This window comes from Budorcas taxicolor, chromosome 11 (genome assembly GCF_023091745.1).
Source record: "Budorcas taxicolor isolate Tak-1 chromosome 11, Takin1.1, whole genome shotgun sequence".
Classification (NCBI taxonomy): domain Eukaryota; kingdom Metazoa; phylum Chordata; class Mammalia; order Artiodactyla; family Bovidae; genus Budorcas; species Budorcas taxicolor.
Window position 1 is genome coordinate 6,672,139 of NC_068920.1, and position 20,530 is coordinate 6,692,668.

A 20,530-nucleotide genomic window follows, 5' to 3' on the forward strand; every position below is an offset into this window, starting at 1 on the left:
GGGTTGTGCCACCATACCAAGAGTCCCCCAGATGTCTCAGTCCATTCCAGAGGAACCTCTTTTCCCTTCACCGGCTCGTCTTTCACGCCGAGGATCGACTCACACCAAGGTGGCACGTGGCACAGCTTGTGGGAAAGCCCCGTGGGAAAGCCTCGAGAGAAAGCCTCGAGGGAAAGCCACAGATCCCTTGATCCACGTGAAAGGAAGCGTGACACTACTGCTGCAGCTCGGGAGGAAAGCACACGTGCATGCTCACCCTCGAGACGAGGCCTGACTCCACTGGGGAGACTCAGAGGCACCCCAAGATCCATGTCAACACTGGAAAGGAATCCTCAGGTTCCGGCCTAGACTCCACACAAAGTCTTATGCCCCGGCATGGACGGGAGAGGAATCCCGAGAGGGCCCCTAGCAACTCGCATGGGTATTGGCCTTTCCTGAGGCCAACAGAGCCGGTCCCTGAGGTCCCCGTCGTAACTCGAGAAGACCTGCCGCAACTCGAGAAAATCCAGGAGGTTCTCCCCTCCAGGCGAGATGAGGCCCATTTCCGCTGAGGCGTCTCGAGGCTGATCACACCTCACCTCTGGAACTTCGAAAGGGTCCTTCACACCCTTGGTGCAAAGCAAGAGTTCACCGACATACCAGTCTCCATTCGAGTGGAAACACGAGGGTCCCGCCCACATCCAGAGGAGCCCCGTTTCCGCCTCGTAGCTCGAGATGAGGGATCCTTCCTCTGCTTCGTCGGGAAAGAGTTCCTGGCGTTCCCGTCGCATCTCAAGAGGAGGCCCTCTCAACAGGAACGGCCAGAGGAACTGCAGGGTCGTGCCACAACTCCAAGAGTCCCCCAGATGTCTCAGTCCATTCCAGAGGAACCTCTTTTCCCTTCACCGGCTCGTCTTTCACCCCGAGGATCGACTCACACCAAGGTGGCACGTGGCACAGCCCTGTGGGAAAGCCTCGAGGGAAAGCCTCGAGGGAAAGCCACAGATCCCTTGATCCACGTGACAGGAAGCGTGACACTACTGCTGCAGGTCGGGAGGAAAGCTCACGTGCATGCCCCCACTCGAGACGAGGCCTGACTCCCCTTGGGAGACTCAGAGGCACCCCAAGATCCATGTCAACACTGGAGAGGAATCCTCAGGTTCGGGCCGGCCTCCACACAAGGTCTTAGGCCCCGGCATGGACTGGAGAGGAATATCTAGATGGCCCCAGCAACTCGAATGGGGACTGGCCTTTCCTGAGGCCACCAGAGCCGGTCCCTGAGGTCCCCGTCGTAACTCGAGAGGACCTGCTGCAAGTCGAGAAAATCCAGGAGCTTCTCCCCTCCAGGCGAGATGAGGCCCATTTCCGCTGAGCCGTCTCGAGGCCGATCACACCTCACCTCTGGAACTTCCAAAGGGTCCTTCCCACCCTTGGTGCAAATCCAGAAGTTCCCCGACATACCCGTCTCCACTCGAGAGGAAACACGAGGGTCCCGCCAAATCCAGAGGAGCCCCGATTCCGCCTCGTAGCCCGAGATGAGGGATCCTTTCCGTGCTTCGTCGGGAAAGAGTTCCCAGCGATCCCGTCGCATCTCAAGAGGAGGCCCTCTCAACAGGAACGGCGAGAGGAACTCCAGGGTCGTGCCACCATTCCAAAGTCCCCCAGATGTCTCAGTCCATTCCAGAGGAACCTCTTTCCCTTCACCAGCTCGCCTTTCACGCCGAGGATTGGCTCACACCATGGTGGCACGTGGCACAGCCCTGTGGGAGAGCCTCGTGGGAAAGCCTCGAGGGAAAGCCACAGATACCTTGATCCTCGTGACAGGAAGCGTGACACTGCTGCTGCAGCTCGGGAGGAAAGCGCACGTGCATGCCCCCACTCGAGACGAGGCCTGACTCCCCTGGGGAGACTCAGAAGCACCCCAAGATCCATGGCAACACTGGAGAGGAATCCTCAGGTTCCGGCCCCGACTCCACACAAGGTCTTAGGCCCAGGCATGGACGGGAGAGGAATCCCGAGAGGGCCCCTAGCAACTCGCATGGGACTGGCCTTTCCTGAGGCCACCAGAGCGGGCCCCGAGGTCTCCGTCGTAACTCGAGAAGACCTTCCGCAACTCGAGAAAATCCAGGAGGTTCTCCCCTCCAGGCGAGATGAGGCCCATTTCCTGCCAGGCGACTCGAGGCTGATCACACCTCACCTCTGGAACTTCGAAAGGGTCCTTCACACCCTTGGTGCAAATCAAGAAGTTCCCCGACATACCCGTCTCAACTCGAGTGGAAACCCGAGGGTCCCGCCCACATCCAGAGGTGCCCCGTTTCCGCCTCGTAGCTCGAGATGAGGGATCCTTTCCCTGCTTCGTCGGGAAAGAGTTCCCGGTGTTCCCGTCGCATCTCAAGAGGAGGCCCTCTCAACAGGAACGGTGAGAGGAACTGCAGGGTCGTGCCACCGTTCCAATTGTCCCCCAGATGTTCAGTCCATTCCAGAGGAACCTCTTTTCCATTCACCGGCTCGTCTTTCACCCCGAGGATCGACTCACACCAAGGTGGCACGTGGCACAGCCCTGTGGGAAAGCCTCGTGGGAAAGCCTCGTGGGAAAGCCTCGAGGGAAAGCCACAGATCCCTTGATCCACGTGACAGGAATCGTGACACTACTGCTGCAGGTCGGGAGGAAAGCGCACGTGCATGCCCCCACTCGAGACGAGGCCTGACTCCCCTGGGGAGACTCAGAGGCACCCCAAGATCCATGTCAACACTGGAGAGGAATCCTCAGGTTCGGGCCCGGCTCCACACAAGATCTTAGGCCCCGGCATGGACGGGAGAGGAATCCCTAGATGGCCCCTAGCAACTCGAATGGGAACTGGCCTTTCCTGAGGCCAACAGAGCCGGTCCCTGAGGTCCCCGTCGTAACTCGAGAGGACCTGCTGCAAGTCGAGAAAATCCAGGAGCTTCTCCCCTCCAGGCGAGATGAGGCCCATTTCCGCTGAGCCGTCTCGAGGCCGATCACACCTCACCTCTGGAACTTTGAAAGGGTCCTTCACACCCTTGGTGCAAATCAAGAAGTTCCCCGACATACCCGTCTCCACGGGAGAGGAAACAGGAGGGTCCCGCCCACATCTAGAAGACCACCGTATCCGCCTAGCAGCTCGAGATGAGGGATCCTTTCCGTGCTTCGTCGGGAAAGAGTTCCCAGCGATCCCGTCGCATCTCAAGAGGAGGCCCTCTCAACAGGAACGGCGAGAGGAACTCCAGGGTCGTGCCACCATTCCAAAGTCCCCCAGATGTCTCAGTCCATTCCAGAGGAACCTCTTTCCCTTCACCAGCTCGCCTTTCACGCCGAGGATTGTCTCACACCATGGTGGCACGTGGCACAGCCCTGTGGGAGAGCCTCGTGTGAAAGCCTCGAGGGAAAGCCACAGATACCTTGATCCACGTGACAGGAAGCGTGACACTACTGCTGCAGCTCGGGAGGAAAGCACACGTGCATGCCCCCATTCGAGACGAGGCCTGACTCCCCTGGGGAGACTGAGAAGCACCCCAAGATCCATGGCAACACTGGAGAGGAATCCTCAGGTTCCGGCCCCGACTCCACACAAGGTCTTAGGCCCCGGCATGGACGGAAGAGGAATCCCGAGATGGCCCAAAGCAACTCGCATGGGGACTGGCCTTTCCTGAGGCCACCAGAGCGGGTCCCTGAGTTCCCCGTCGTAACTCGAGAAGACCTGCCGCAACTCGAGAAAACCCAGCAGATTCTCCCCTCCAGGCGAAATGAGGCCCATTTCCGCTGAGGCGTCTCGAGGCTGATCACACCTCACCTCTGGAACTTCCAAAGGGTCCTTCCAACCCTTGGTGCAAATCCAGAAGTTCCCCGACATACCCGTCTCCACTCGAGAGGAAACACGAGGATCCCGCCCACATCCAAAGGAGCCCCGATTCCGCCTCGTAGCCCGATATGAGGGATCCTGTCCCTGCTTCGTGGGGAATGAGTTCCCGACGTTCCCGTCGCATCTCAAGAGGAGGCCCTCTCAACAGGAACGGCCAGAGGAACTCCAGGGTCGTGCCACCATTCCAAGAGTACCCCAGATGTCTCAGTCCATTCCAGAGGAACCTCTTCTCCCTTCACCGGGTCACCTTTCACGCCGAGGATCGACTCACAGCAAGGTGTCACGTGGCACAGCCCTGTGGGAAACCCTCGAGGGACAGCCTCGAGGGAAAGCCACAGATCCCTTGATCCACGTGACAGGAAGCGTGACACTACTGCTGCAGCTCGGGAGGAAAGGGCACGTGCATGCCCCCACACGATTCGAGGCCTGACTCCCCTGGGGAGACTCAGAAGCACCCCAAGATCCATGGCAACACTGGAGAGGAATCCTCAGGTTCCGGCCCCGACTCCACACAAGGTCTTAGGCCCCGGCATGAACGGGGGAGGAATCCCGAGATGGTCCGTAGCAACTCGCATGGGGACTGGCCTTTCCTGAGGCCACCCGAGCGGGTCCCTGAGGTCCACGTCGAAACTCGAGAAGACCTGCCGCAAATCGAGAAAATCCAGGAGGTTTTCCCCTCCAGGCGAGATGAGGCCCATTTCCGCTGAGGCGTCTCGAGGCTGTTCACACCTCACTTCTGGAACTTCGAAAGGGTCCTTCACACCCTTGGTGCAAATCAAGAAGTTCCCCGACATACACGTCTCCACTCGAGAGGAAACACGACGGTCCCGCCGAAATCCAGAGGAGCCCCGTTTCCGTCACGTAGCTTGAGATGAGGGATACTGTCCCTGCTTCGTCGGGAAAGAGTTCCCCGCGTTCCGGTCGCATCTCAAGAGGAGGCCCTCTCAACAGGAACGGCGAGAGGAACTCCAGGGTCGTGCCACCATTCCAAGAGTCCCCCAGATGTCTCAGTCCATTCCAGAGGAACCTCTTTTCCCTTCACCGGCTCGTCTTTCACGCCGAGGATCGACTCACACCAAGGTGGCACATGGCACAGCCTTTTGGGAAAGCCCCGTGGGAAAGCCTCGAGGGAAAGCCTCGAGGGAAAGCCACAGATCCCATGATCCACGTGACAGGAAGCGTGACACTACTGCTGCAGCTCGGGAGGAAAGCGCACGTGCATACCCCCACTCGAGACGAGGTCTGACTCCCCTGGGGAGACTCAGAAGCACCCTAATATCCATGGCAACACTGGAGAGGGATCCTCAAGTTCCGGCCCCGACTCCACACAGGACATAGGCCCCGGCATGGACGGGAGAGGAATCCCGAGAGGGCCCCTAGCAAATCGCATAGGGACTGGACTTTTCTGAGGCCACCAGAGCGGGTCCCTGAGGTTCCCGTCGTAAGTCGAGAAGACCTGCCGCACCTCGAGAAAATCCAGGAGGTTCTCCCCTCCATGCGAGATGAGGCCCATTTCCTGCCAGGCGTCTCGAGGCTGATCACACCTCACCTCTGGAACTTCGAAAGGGTCCTTCACACCCTTGGTGCAAATCAAGAACTTCCCCGACATACCCGTCTCCACTCGAGAGGAAACACGAGGGTGCCGCCCACATCCAGAGGAGCCCCATTTCCGCCTCGTAGCTCGAGATGTGGGATCCTTTCCCTGCTTCATCGGGAAAGAGTTCCCGGCGTTCCCGCCGCATCTCACGAGGGGCCCCTCTCAACAGGAACAGCGAGAGGAACTCCAGGGTTGTGCCACCATACCAAGAGTCCCCCAGATGTCTCAGTCCATTCCAGAGGAACCTCTTTTCCCTTCACCGGCTCGTCTTTCACGCCGAGGATCGACTCACACCAAGGTGGCACGTGGCACAGCTTGTGGGAAAGCCCCGTGGGAAAGCCTCGAGAGAAAGCCTCGAGGGAAAGCCACAGATCCCTTGATCCACGTGAAAGGAAGCGTGACACTACTGCTGCAGCTCGGGAGGAAAGCACACGTGCATGCTCACACTCGAGACGAGGCCTGACTCCACTGGGGAGACTCAGAGGCACCCCAAGATCCATGTCAACACTGGAAAGGAATCCTCAGGTTCCGGCCTAGACTCCACACAAAGTCTTATGCCCCGGCATGGACGGGAGAGGAATCCCGAGAGGGCCCCTAGCAACTCGCATGGGTATTGGCCTTTCCTGAGGCCAACAGAGCCGGTCCCTGAGGTCCCCGTCGTAACTCGAGAAGACCTGCCGCAACTCGAGAAAATCCAGGAGGTTCTCCCCTCCAGGCGAGATGAGGCCCATTTCCGCTGAGGCGTCTCGAGGCTGATCACACCTCACCTCTGGAACTTCGAAAGGGTCCTTCACACCCTTGGTGCAAAGCAAGAGTTCACCGACATACCAGTCTCCATTCGAGTGGAAACACGAGGGTCCCGCCCACATCCAGAGGAGCCCCGTTTCCGCCTCGTAGCTCGAGATGAGGGATCCTTTCTCTGCTTCGTCGGGAAAGAGTTCCTGGCGTTCCCGTCGCATCTCAAGAGGAGGCCCTCTCAACAGGAACGGCCAGAGGAACTGCAGGGTCGTGCCACAATTCCAAGAGTCCCCCAGATGTCTCAGTCCATTCCAGAGGAACCTCTTTTCCCTTCACCGGCTCGTCTTTCACCCCGAGGATCGACTCACACCAAGGTGGCACGTGGCACAGCCCTGTGGGAAAGCCTCGTGGGAAAGCCTCGAGGGAAAGCCTCGAGGGAAAGCCACAGATCCCTTGATCCACGTGACAGGAAGCGTGACACTACTGCTGCAGGTCGGGAGGAAAGCTCACGTGCATGCCCCCACTCGAGACGAGGCCTGACTCCCCTTGGGAGACTCAGAGGCACCCCAAGATCCATGTCAACACTGGAGAGGAATCCTCAGGTTCGGGCCCGCCTCCACACAAGGTCTTAGGCCCCGGCATGGACTGGAGAGGAATATCTAGATGGCCCCAGCAACTCGAATGGGGACTGGCCTTTCCTGAGGCCACCAGAGCCGGTCCCTGAGGTCCCCGTCGTAACTCGAGAGGACCTGCTGCAAGTCGAGAAAATCCAGGAGCTTCTCCCCTCCAGGCGAGATGAGGCCCATTTCCGCTGAGCCGTCTCGAGGCCGATCACACCTCACCTCTGGAACTTCCAAAGGGTCCTTCCCACCCTTGGTGCAAATCCAGAAGTTCCCCGACATACCCGTCTCCACTCGAGAGGAAACACGAGGGTCCCGCCAAATCCAGAGGAGCCCCGATTCCGCCTCGTAGCCCGAGATGAGGGATCCTTTCCGTGCTTCGTCGGGAAAGAGTTCCCAGCGATCCCGTCGCATCTCAAGAGGAGGCCCTCTCAACAGGAACGGCGAGAGGAACTCCAGGGTCGTGCCACCATTCCAAAGTCCCCCAGATGTCTCAGTCCATTCCAGAGGAACCTCTTTCCCTTCACCAGCTCGCCTTTCACGCCGAGGATTGGCTCACACCATGGTGGCACGTGGCACAGCCCTGTGGGAGAGCCTCGTGGGAAAGCCTCGAGGGAAAGCCACAGATACCTTGATCCTCGTGACAGGAAGCGTGACACTGCTGCTGCAGCTCGGGAGAAAAGCGCACGTGCATGCCCCCACTCGAGACGAGGCCTGACTCCCCTGGGGAGACTGAGAAGCACCCCAAGATCCATGGCAACACTGGAGAGGAATCCTCAGGTTCCGGCCCCGACTCCACACAAGGTCTTAGGCCCCGGCATGGACGGGAGAGGAATCCCGAGAGGGCCCCTAGCAACTCGCATGGGAGTGGCCTTTCCTGAGGCCAGCAGAGCGGGCCCCGATGTCTCCGTCATAACTCGAGAAGACCTTCCGCAACTCGAGAAAATCCAGGAGGTTCTCCCCTCCAGGCGAGATGAGGCCCATTTCCTGCCAGGCGACTCGAGGCTGATCACACCTCACCTCTGGAACTTCGAAAGGGTCCTTCACACCCTTGGTGCAAATCAAGAAGTTCCCCGACATACCCGTCTCAACTCGAGTGGAAAAACCGAGGGTCCCGCCCACATCCAGAGGTGCCCCGTTTCCGCCTCGTAGCTCGAGATGAGGGATCCTTTCCCTGCTTCGTCGGGAAAGAGTTCCCGGTGTTCCCGTCGCATCTCAAGAGGAGGCCCTCTCAACAGGAACGGTGAGAGGAACTCCAGGGTCGTGCCACCAAGCCAAGTGTCCCCCAGATGTCTCAGTCCATTCCAGCGGAACCTCTTTTCCCTTCAACTGCTCGTCTTTCACGGCGAGGATCAACTCACACCAAGGTGGCACGTGGCACAGCTTGTGGGAAAACCCCGTGGGAAAGCCTCGAGAGAAAGCCTCGAGGGAAAGCCACAGATCCCTTGATCCACGTGACAGGAAGCGTGACACTACTGCTGCAGCTCGGGAGGAAAGCACACGTGCATGCTCACACTCGAGACGAGGCCTGACTCCACTGGGGAGACTCAGAAGCACCCCAAGATCCATGTCAACACTGGAAAGGAATCCTCAGGTTCCGGCCTAGACTCCACACAAAGTCTTATGCCCCGGCATGGACGGGAGAGGAATCCCGAGAGGGCCCCTAGCAACTCGCATGGGTATTGGCCTTTCCTGAGGCCAACAGAGCCGGTCCCTGAGGTCCCCGTCGTAACTCGAGAAGACCTGCCGCAACTCGAGAAAATCCAGGAGGTTCTCCCCTCCAGGCGAGATGAGGCCCATTTCCGCTGAGGCGTCTCGAGGCTGATCACACCTCACCTCTGGAACTTCGAAAGGGTCCTTCACACCCTTGGTGCAAAGCAAGAGTTCACCGACATACCAGTCTCCATTCGAGTGGAAACACGAGGGTCCCGCCCACATCCAGAGGAGCCCCGTTTCCGCCTCGTAGCTCGAGATGAGGGATCCTTTCTCTGCTTCATCGGGAAAGAGTTCCTGGCGTTCCCGTCGCATCTCAAGAGGAGGCCCTCTCAACAGGAACGGCCAGAGGAACTGCAGGGTCGTGCCACAATTCCAAGAGTCCCCCAGATGTCTCAGTCCATTCCAGAGGAACCTCTTTTCCCTTCACCGGCTCGTCTTTCACCCCGAGGACCGACTCACACCAAGGTGGCACGTGGCACAGCCCTGTGGGAAAGCCTCGTGGGAAAGCCTCGAGGGAAAGCCTCGATGGAAAGCCACAGATCCCTTGATCCACGTGACAGGAAGCGTGACACTACTGCTGCAGGTCGGGAGGAAAGCTCACGTGCATGCCCCCACTCGAGACGAGGCCTGACTCCCCTTGGGAGACTCAGAGGCACCCCAAGATCCATGTCAACACTGGAGAGGAATCCTCAGGTTCGGGCCCGCCTCCACACAAGGTCTTAGGCCCCGGCATGGACTGGAGAGGAATATCTAGATGGCCCCAGCAACTCGAATGGGGACTGGCCTTTCCTGAGGCCACCAGAGCCGGTCCCTGAGGTCCCCGTCGTAACTCGAGAGGACCTGCTGCAAGTCGAGAAAATCCAGGAGCTTCTCCCCTCCAGGCGAGATGAGGCCCATTTCCGCTGAGCCGTCTCGAGGCCGATCACACCTCACCTCTGGAACTTCCAAAGGGTCCTTCCCACCCTTGGTGCAAATCCAGAAGTTCCCCGACATACCCGTCTCCACTCGAGAGGAAACACGAGGGTCCCGCCAAATCCAGAGGAGCCCCGATTCCGCCTCGTAGCCCGAGATGAGGGATCCTTTCCGTGCTTCGTCGGGAAAGAGTTCCCAGCGATCCCGTCGCATCTCAAGAGGAGGCCCTCTCAACAGGAACGGCGAGAGGAACTCCAGGGTCGTGCCACCATTCCAAAGTCCCCCAGATGTCTCAGTCCATTCCAGAGGAACCTCTTTCCCTTCAACAGCTCGCCTTTCACGCCGAGGATTGTCTCACACCATGGTGGCACGTGGCACAGCCCTGTGGGAGAGCCTCGTGTGAAAGCCTCGAGGGAAAGCCACAGATACCTTGATCCACGTGACAGGAAGCGTGACACTACTGCTGCAGCTCGGGAGGAAAGCACACGTGCATGCCCCCATTCGAGACGAGGCCTGACTCCCCTGGGGAGACTGAGAAGCACCCCAAGATCCATGGCAACACTGGAGAGGAATCCTCAGGTTCCGGCCCCGACTCCACACAAGGTCTTAGTCCCCGGCATGGACGGGAGAGGAATCCCGAGAGGGCCCCTAGCAACTCGCATGGGACTGGCCTTTCCTGAGGCCACCAGAGTGGGCCCCGAGGTCTCCGTCGTAACTCGAGAAGACCTTCCACAACTCGAGAAAATCCAGGAGGTTCTCCCCTCCAGGCTAGATGAGGCCCATTTCCTGCCAGGCGACTCGAGGCTGATCACACCTCACCTCTGGAACTTCGAAAGGGTCCTTCACACCCTTGGTGCAAATCAAGAAGTTCCCCGACATACCCGTCTCAACTCCAGTGGAAACCCGAGGGTCCCGCCCACATCCAGAGGTGCCCCGTTTCCGCCTCGTAGCTCGAGATGAGGGATCCTTTCCCTGCTTCGTCGGGAAAGAGTTCCCGGTGTTCCCGTCGCATCTCAAGAGGAGGCCCTCTCAACAGGAACGGTGAGAGGAACTCCAGGGTCGTGCCACCAAGCCAAGTGTCCCCCAGATGTCTCAGTCCATTCCAGAGGAACCTCTTTTCCCTTCACCGGCTCGTCTTTCACGGCGAGGATCGACTCACACCAAGGTGGCACGTTGCACAGCTTGTGGGAAAGCCCCGTGGGAAAGCCTCGAGAGAAAGCCTCGAGGGAAAGCCACAGATCCCTTGATCCACATGACAGGAAGCGTGACACTACTGCTGCAGCTCGGGAGGAAAGCACACGTGCATGCTCCCACTCGAGACGAGGCCTGACTCCCCTGGGGAGACTCAGAAGCACCCCACGATCCATGGCCACACTGGAGAGGAATCCTCAGGTTCCGGCCCCGACTCCACACAAGGTCTTAGGCCCCAGCATGGACAGGAGAGGAATACCGAGAGGGCCCCTTGCAATTCGCATGAGGACTGGCCTTTCCTGAGGCCAACAGAGCTGGTCTCTGAGGTCCCCGTCATAACTCGAGAAGACCTGCCGCACCTCGAGAAAATCCAGGAGGTTCTCCCCTCCAGGCGAGATGAGGCCCATTTCATGCCAGGCGTCTCGAGGCTGATCACACCTCACCTCTGGAACTTCGAAAGGGTCCTTCACACCCTTGGTGCAAATCAAGAAGTTCCCCGACATACCCGTCTCCACTCGAGAGGAAACACGAGGGTCCCGCCCACATCCAGAAGATCCCCGTTTCCGCCTCGTAGCTCGAGATGAGGGATCCTTTCGCTGCTTCGTCGGGAAATAGTTCCAGTCATTCCCGTCGCATCTCAAGAGGAGGCCCTCTCAACAGGAACGGCGAGAGGAACACCAGGGTCGTGCCACCATTCCAAGAATCCCCCAGATATCTCAGTCCATTCCAGAGGAACCTCTTTTCCCTTCACCGGCTCTTCTTTCACGCCGAGGATCGACTCACACCAAGGTGGCACATGGCACAGCCTTCTGGGAAAGCCCCGTGGGAAAGACTTGAAGGAAAGCCTCGAGGGAAAGCCACAGATGCCATGAGCCACGTGACAGGAAGCATGACACTACTGCTGCAGCTCGGCAGGAAAGCGCACGTGCATGCCCCCATTCGAGACGAGGCCTGACTCCCCTGGGGAGACTCAGAAGCACCCTAAGATCCATGGTAACACTGGAGAGGGATCCTCAGGTTCCGGCCCCGACTCCACACAGGACATAGGCTCTGGCACGTACGGGAGAGGAATCTGGAGATGGCCCCTAGCAACTTGCATGGGACTGGCCTTTCCAGAGGCCACCATAGCGGGTCCCTGAGATCCCCGACGTAACTCGAGAAGACCAGCCGCACCTCGAGAAAATCCAGGAGGTTCTCCCGTTCAGTCGAGATAAGGCCCATTTCCGCTGAGGCGTCTCGAGGATGATCACACCAAACCTCTGGAAATTCGAAAGGGTCCTTCACACCCTTGGTGCAAATCAAGAAGTTCCCCGACATACCCGTCTCCACTCGAGAGGAAACACGAGGGTGCCGCCCACATCCAGAAGACCCCCGTATCCGCCTAGCAGCTCGAGATGAGGGATCCTTTCCGTGCTTCGTCGGGAAAGAGTTCCCAGCGATCCCGTCGCATCTCAAGAGGAGGCCCTCTCAACAGGAACGGCGAGAGGAACTCCAGGGTCGTGCCACCATTCCAAAGTCCCCCAGATGTCTCAGTCCATTCCAGAGGAACCTCTTTCCTTTCACCAGCTCGCCTTTCACGCCGAGGATTGACTCACACCATGGTGGCACGTGGCACAGCCCTGTGGGCTAGCCTCGTGGGAAAGCCTCGAGGGAAAGCCACAGATACCTTGATCCACGTGACAGGAAGCGTGACACTACTGCTGCAGCTCGGGCGGAAAGCGCACGTGCATGCCCCCATTCGAGACGAGGCCTGACTCCCCTGGGGAGACTGAGAAGCACCCCAAGATCCATGGCAACACTGGAGAGGAATCCTCAGGTTCCGGCCCTGACTCCTCACAAGGTCTTAGGCCCGGGCATGGACGGGAGAGGTATCCCGAGAGGGCCCCTAGCAACTCGCATGGGACTGGCCTTTCCTGAGGCCAGCAGAGCGGGCCCCCAGGTCTCCGTCGTAACTCGAGAAGACCTTCCGAAACTCGAAAAAATCCAGGAGGTTCTCCCCTCCAGGCGAGATGAGGCCCATTTCCTGCCAGGCGTCTCGAGGCTGATAACACCTCACCTCTGGAACCTCGAAAGGGTCCTTCACACCCTTGGTGCAAATCAAGAAGTTCCCCGACATACCCGTCTCCACGCGAGAGGAAACACGAGGGTCCCGCCCACATCCAGAAGACGCGTATCCGCCTAGCAGCTCGAGATGAGGGATCCTTTCCGTGCTTCGTCGGGAAAGAGTTCCCAGCGATCCCGTCGCATCTCAAGAGGAGGCCCTCTCAACAGGAACGGCGAGGGGAACTCCAGGGTCGTGCCACCAAGCCAAGAGTCCCCCAGATGTCTCAGTCCATTCCCGAGGAACCTCTTTTCCCTTCAACTGCTCGTCTTTCACCCCGAAGATCGACTCACACCAAGGTGGAACGTGGCACAGCCCTGTGGGAAAGCCTCGTGGGAAAGCCTCGAGGGAAAGCCTAGAGGGAAAGCCACAGATCCCTTGATCCACGTGACAGGAAGCGTGACACTACTGCTGCAGCTCGGGAGGAAAGCGCACGTGCATGCCCCCACTCGAGACGAGGCCTGACTCCCCTGGGGAGACTCAGAGGCACCCCAAGATCCATGTCAACACTGGAGAGGAATCCTCAGATTCGGGCCCGGCTCCACACAAGGTCTTAGGCCCCGGCATGGACGGGAGAGGAATCCCTAGATGGCCCCTAGCAACTCGAATGGAGACTGGCCTTTCCTGAGGCCACCAGAGCTGGTCTCTGAGGTCCCCGTCATAACTCGAGAAGACCTGCCGGACCTCGAGAAAATCCAGGAGGTTCTCCCCTCCAGGCGAGATGAGGCCCATTTCCGCTGAGCCGTCTCGAGGCCGATCACACCTAACCTCTGGAACTTCGAAAGGGTCCTTCACACCCTTGGTGCAAATCAAGAAGTTCCCCGACATACCCGTCTCCACTCGAGAGGAAACACGACGGTCCCGCCCACATCCAGAGGAGCCCCGTTTCCGCCTCGTAGCTCGTGATGAGGGATCCTTTCCCTGCTTCGTCGGGCAAGAGTTCCCGGCGTTCCCGTCGCATCTCAAGAGGAGGCCCTCTCAACAGGAACGGCGAGAGGAACTCCAGGGTCGTGCCACCATTCCAAGAGTCCCCCAGATGTCTCAGTCCATTCCAGAGGAACCTCTTTTCCCTTCACCGGATAGTCTTTCACGCCGAGAATAGACTCACACCAAGGTGGCTCGTGGCACAGCCCTGTGGGAAAGCCTCGTGGGAGAGCTTCGAGGAAAGCCTCGAGGGAAAGCCACAGATCCCTTGATCCACGTGACAGGAAGCGTGACACTACTGCTGCAGCTCGGGAGAAAAGCGCACGTACATGCCCCCACTCGAGACGAGGCCTGACTCCCCTGGGGAGACTCAGAAGCACCCGAAGATCCATGTCAACACTGGAGAGGAATCCTCAGGTTCCGGCCCCGACTCCACACAAGGTCTTAGGCCCCGGCATGGACGGAAGAGGAATCCCGAGATGGCCCAAAGCAACTCGCATGGGGACTGGCCTTTCCTGAGGCCACCAGAGCGGGTCCCTGAGTTCCCCGTCGTAACTCGAGAAGACCTGCCGCAACTCGAGAAAACCCAGCAGATTCTCCCCTCCAGGCGAAATGAGGCCCATTTCCGCTGAGGCGTCTCGAGGCTGATCACACCTCACCTCTGGAACTTCCAAAGGGTCCTTCCCACCCTTGGTGCAAATCCAGAAGTTCCCCGACATACCCGTCTCCACTCGAGAGGAAACACGAGGGTCCCGCCCACATCCAAAGGAGCCCCGATTCCCCCTCGTAGCCCGATATGAGGGATCCTGTCCCTGCTTCGTGGGGAATGAGTTCCCGACGTTCCCGTCGCATCTCAAGAGGAGGCCCTCTCAACAGGAACGGCCAGAGGAACTCCAGGGTCGTGCCACCATTCCAAGAGTACCCCAGATGTCTCAGTCCATTCCAGAGGAACCTCTTCTCCCTTCACCGGGTCACCTTTCACGCCGAGGATCGACTCACAGCAAGGTGTCACGTGGCACAGCCCTGTGGGAAACCCTCGAGGGACAGCCTCGAGGGAAAGCCACAGATCCCTTGATCCACGTGACAGGAAGCGTGACACTACTGCTGCAGCTCGGGAGGAAAGGGCACGTGCATGCCCCCACACGATTCGAGGCCTGACTCCCCTGGGGAGACTCAGAAGCACCCCAAGATCCATGGCAACACTGGAGAGGAATCCTCAGGTTCCGGCCCCGACTCCACACAAGGTCTTAGGCCCCGGCATGAACGGGAGAGGAATCCCGAGATGGTCCATAGCAACTCGCATGGGGACTGGCCTTTCCTGAGGCCACCCGAGCGGGTCCCTGAGGTCCACGTCGAAACTCGAGAAGACCTGCCGCAAATCGAGAAAATCCAGGAGGTTTTCCCCTCCAGGCGAGATGAGGCCCATTTCCGCTGAGGCGTCTCGAGGCTGTTCACACCTCACTTCTGGAACTTCGAAAGGGTCCTTCACACCCTTGGTGCAAATCAAGAAGTTCCCCGACATACACGTCTCCACTCGAGAGGAAACACGACGGTCCCGCCGAAATCCAGAGGAGCCCCGTTTCCGTCACGTAGCTTGAGATGAGGGATACTGTCCCTGCTTCGTCGGGAAAGAGTTCCCCGCGTTCCGGTCGCATCTCAAGAGGAGGCCCTCTCAACAGGAACGGCGAGAGGAACTCCAGGGTCGTGCCACCATTCCAAGAGTCCCCCAGATGTCTCAGTCCATTCCAGAGGAACCTCTTTTCCCTTCACCGGCTCGTCTTTCACGCCGAGGATCGACTCACACCAAGGTGGCACATGGCACAGCCTTTTGGGAAAGCCCCGTGGGAAAGCCTCGAGGGAAAGCCTCGAGGGAAAGCCACAGATCCCATGATCCACGTGACAGGAAGCGTGACACTACTGCTGCAGCTCGGGAGGAAAGCGCACGTGCATACCCCCACTCGAGACGAGGTCTGACTCCCCTGGGGAGACTCAGAAGCACCCTAATATCCATGGCAACACTGGAGAGGGATCCTCAAGTTCCGGCCCCGACTCCACACAGGACATAGGCCCCGGCATGGACGGGAGAGGAATCCCGAGAGGGCCCCTAGCAAATCGCATAGGGACTGGACTTTTCTGAGGCCACCAGAGCGGGTCCCTGAGGTTCCCGTCGTAAGTCGAGAAGACCTGCCGCACCTCGAGAAAATCCAGGAGGTTCTCCCCTCCATGCGAGATGAGGCCCATTTCCTGCCAGGCGTCTCGAGGCTGATCACACCTCACCTCTGGAACTTCGAAAGGGTCCTTCACACCCTTGGTGCAAATCAAGAAGTTCCCCGACATACCCGTCTCCACTCGAGAGGAAACACGAGGGTGCCGCCCACATCCAGAGGAGCCCCATTTCCGCCTCGTAGCTCGAGATGTGGGATCCTTTCCCTGCTTCATCGGGAAAGAGTTCCCGGCGTTCCCGCCGCATCTCACGAGGGGCCCCTCTCAACAGGAACAGCGAGAGGAACTCCAGGGTTGTGCCACCATACCAAGAGTCCCCCAGATGTCTCAGTCCATTCCAGAGGAACCTCTTTTCCCTTCACCGGCTCGTCTTTCACGCCGAGGATCGACTCACACCAAGGTGGCACGTGGCACAGCTTGTGGGAAAGCCCCGTGGGAAAGCCTCGAGAGAAAGCCTCGAGGGAAAGCCACAGATCCCTTGATCCACGTGAAAGGAAGCGTGACACTACTGCTGCAGCTCGGGAGGAAAGCACACGTGCATGCTCACACTCGAGACGAGGCCTGACTCCACTGGGGAGACTCAGACGCACCCCAAGATCCATGTCAACACTGGAAAGGAATCCTCAGGTTCCGGCCTAGACTCCACACAAAGTCTTATGCCCCGGCATGGACGGGAGAGGAATCCCGAGAGGGCCCCTAGCAACTCGCATGGGTATTGGCCTTTCCTGAGGCCAACAGAGCCGGTCCCTGAGGTCCCCGTCGTAACTCGAGAAGACCTGCCGCAACTCGAGAAAATCCAGGAGGTTCTCCCCTCCAGGCGAGATGAGGCCCATTTCCGCTGAGGCGTCTCGAGGCTGATCACACCTCACCTCTGGAACTTCGAAAGGGTCCTTCACACCCTTGGTGCAAAGCAAGAGTTCACCGACATACCAGTCTCCATTCGAGTGGAAACACGAGGGTCCCGCCCACATCCAGAGGAGCCCCGTTTCCGCCTCGTAGCTCGAGATGAGGGATCCTTCCTCTGCTTCGTCGGGAAAGAGTTCCTGGCGTTCCCGTCGCATCTCAAGAGGAGGCCCTCTCAACAGGAACGGCCAGAGGAACTGCAGGGTCGTGCCACAATTCCAAGAGTCCCCCAGATGTCTCAGTCCATTCCAGAGGAACCTCTTTTCCCTTCACCGGCTCGTCTTTCACCCCGAGGATCGACTCACACCAAGGTGGCACGTGGCACAGCCCTGTGGGAAAGCCTCGTGGGAAAGCCTCGAGGGAAAGCCTCGAGGGAAAGCCACAGATCCCTTGATCCACGTGACAGGAAGCGTGACACTGCTGCTGCAGCTCGGGAGGAAAGCGCACGTGCATGCCCCCACTCGAGACGAGGCCTGACTCCCCTGGGGAGACTGAGAAGCACCCCAAGATCCATGGCAACACTGGAGAGGAATCCTCAGGTTCCGGCCCCGACTCCACACAAGGTCTTAGGCCCAGGCATGGACGGGAGAGGAATCCCGAGAGGGCCCCTAGCAACTCGCATGGGACTGGCCTTTCCTGAGGCCACCAGAGCGGGCCCCGAGGTCTCCTTCGTAACTCGAGAAGACCTTCCGCAACTCGAGAAAATCCAGGAGGTTCTCCCCTCCAGGCGAGATGAGGCCCATTTCCTGCCAGGCGACTCGAGACTGATCACACCTCACCTCTGGAACTTCGAAAGGGTCCTTCACACCCTTGGTGCAAATCAAGAAGTTCCCCGACATACCCGTCTCAACTCGAGTGGAAACCCGAGGGTCCCGCCCACATCCAGAGGTGCCCCGTTTCCGCCTCGTAGCTCGAGATGAGGGATCCTTTCCCTGCTTCGTCGGGAAAGAGTTCCCGGTGTTCCCGTCGCATCTCAAGAGGAGGCCCTCTCAACAGGAACGGTGAGAGGAACTTCAGGGTCGTGCCACCAAGCCAAGTGTCCCCCAGATGTCTCAGTCCATTCCAGAGGAACCTCTTTTCCCTTCAACTGCTCGTCTTTCACGGCGAGGATCGACTCACACCAAGGTGGCACGTGGCACAGCTTGTGGGAAAGCCCCGTGGGAAAGCCTCGAGAGAAAGCCTCGAGGGAAAGCCACAGATCCCTTGATCCACGTGACAGGAAGCGTGACACTACTGCTGCAGCTCGGGAGGAAAGCACACGTGCATGCTCACCCTCGAGACGAGGCCTGACTCCACTGGGGAGACTCAGAAGCACCCCAAGATCCATGTCAACACTGGAAAGGAATCCTCAGGTTCCGGCCTAGACTCCACACAAAGTCTTATGCCCCGGCATGGACGGGAGAGGAATCCCGAGAGGGCCCCTAGCAACTCGCATGGGTATTGGCCTTTCCTGAGGCCAACAGAGCCGGTCCCTGAGGTCCCCGTCGTAACTCGAGAAGACCTGCCGCAACTCGAGAAAATCCAGGAGGTTCTCCCCTCCAGGCGAGATGAGGCCCATTTCCGCTGAGGCGTCTCGAGGCTGATCACACCTCACCTCTGGAACTTCGAAAGGGTCCTTCACACCCTTGGTGCAAAGCAAGAGTTCACCGACATACCAGTCTCCATTCGAGTGGAAACACGAGGGTCCCGCCCACATCCAGAGGAGCCCCGTTTCCGCCTCGTAGCTCGAGATGAGGGATCCTTTCTCTGCTTCGTCGGGAAAGAGTTCCTGGCGTTCCCGTCGCATCTCAAGAGGAGGCCCTCTCAACAGGAACGGCCAGAGGAACTGCAGGGTCGTGCCACAATTCCAAGAGTCCCCCAGATGTCTCAGTCCATTCCAGAGGAACCTCTTTTCCCTTCACCGGCTCGTCTTTCACCCCGAGGATCGACTCACACCAAGGTGGCACGTGGCACAGCCCTGTGGGAAAGCCTCGTGGGAAAGCCTCGAGGGAAAGCCTCGAGGGAAAGCCACAGATCCCTTGATCCACGTGACAGGAAGCGTGACACTACTGCTGCAGGTCGGGAGGAAAGCTCACGTGCATGCCCCCACTCGAGACGAGGCCTCACTCCCATTGGGAGACTCAGAGGCACCCCAAGATCCATGTCAACACTGGAGAGGAATCCTCAGGTTCGGGCCCGGCTCCACACAAGGTCTTAGGCCCCGGCATGGACTGGAGAGGAATATCTAGATGGCCACTAGCAACTCGAATGGGGACTGGCCTTTCCTGAGGCCACCAGAGCCGGTCCCTGAGGTCCCCGTCGTAACTCGAGAGGACCTGCTGCAAGTCGAGAAAATCCAGGAGCTTCTCCCCTCCAGGCGAGATGAGGCCCATTTCCGCTGAGCCGTCTCGAGGCCGATCACACCTCACCTCTGGAACTTCCAAAGGGTCCTTCCCACCCTTGGTGCAAATCCAGAAGTTCCCCGACATACCTATCTCCACTCGAGAGGAAACACGAGGGTCCCGCCAAATCCAGAGTAGCCCCGATTCCGCCTCGTAGCCCGAGATGAGGGATCCTTTCCGTGCTTCGTCGGGAAAGAGTTCCCAGCGATCCCGTCGCATCTCAAGAGGAGGCCCTCTCAACAGGAACGGCGAGGGGAACTCCAGGGTCGTACCACCAAGCCAAGAGTCCCACAGATGTCTCAGTCCATTCCCGAGGAACCTCTTTTCCCTTCACCGGCTCGTCTTTCACCCCGAGGATCGACTCACACCAAGGTGGCACGTGGCACAGCTTGTGGGAAAGCCCCGTGGGAAAGCCTCGAGAGAAAGCCTCGAGGGAAAGCCACAGATCCCTTTTTCCACGTGACAGGAAGCGTGACACTACTGCTGCAGCTCGGGAGGAAAGCACACGTGCATGCTCACACTCGAGACGAGGCCTGACTCCACTGGGGAGACTCAGAAGCACCCCAAGATCCATGTCAACACTGGAGAGGAATCCTCAGGTTCGGGCCCGGCTCCACACAAGGTCTTAGGCCCCGGCATGGACAGGAGAGGAATACCGAGAGGGCCCCTTGCAATTCGCATGGGGACTGGCCTTTCCTGAGGCCACCAGAGCTGGTCTCTGAGGTTCCCGTCATAACTCGAGAGGACCTACTGCAAGTCGAGAAAATCCAGGAGCTTCTCCCCTCCAGGCGAGATGAGGCCCATTTCCGCTGAGGCGTCTCGAGGCTGATCACACTTCACCTCTGGAACTTCGAAAGGGTCCTTCACACCCTTGGTGCAAATCAAGAAGTTCCCCGACATACCCGTCTCCACTCGAGAGGAAACACGAGGGTCCCGCCCACATCCAGAGGAGCCCCGTTTCCGCCTCGTAGCTCGTGATGAGGGATCCTTTCCCTGCTTCGTCGGGCAAGAGTTCCCGGCCTTCCCGTCGCATCTCAAGAAGAGGCCCTCTCAACAGGAACGGCGAGAGGAACTCCAGGGTCGTGCCACCATTCCAAGAGTCCCCCAGATGTCTCAGTCCATTCCAGAGGAACCTCTTTTCCCTTCAGCGGATCGTCTTTCACGCCAAGAATCGACTCACACCAAGGTGGCTCGTGGCACAGCCCTGTGAGAAAGCCTCGTGGGAAAGCTTCGAGGAAAGCCTCGAGGGAAAGCCACAGATCCCTTGATCCACGTGACAGGAAGCGTGACACTACTGCTGCAGCTCGGTAGGAAAGCGCACGTGCATGCCCCCACTCGAGACGAGGCCTGACTCCCCTGGGGAG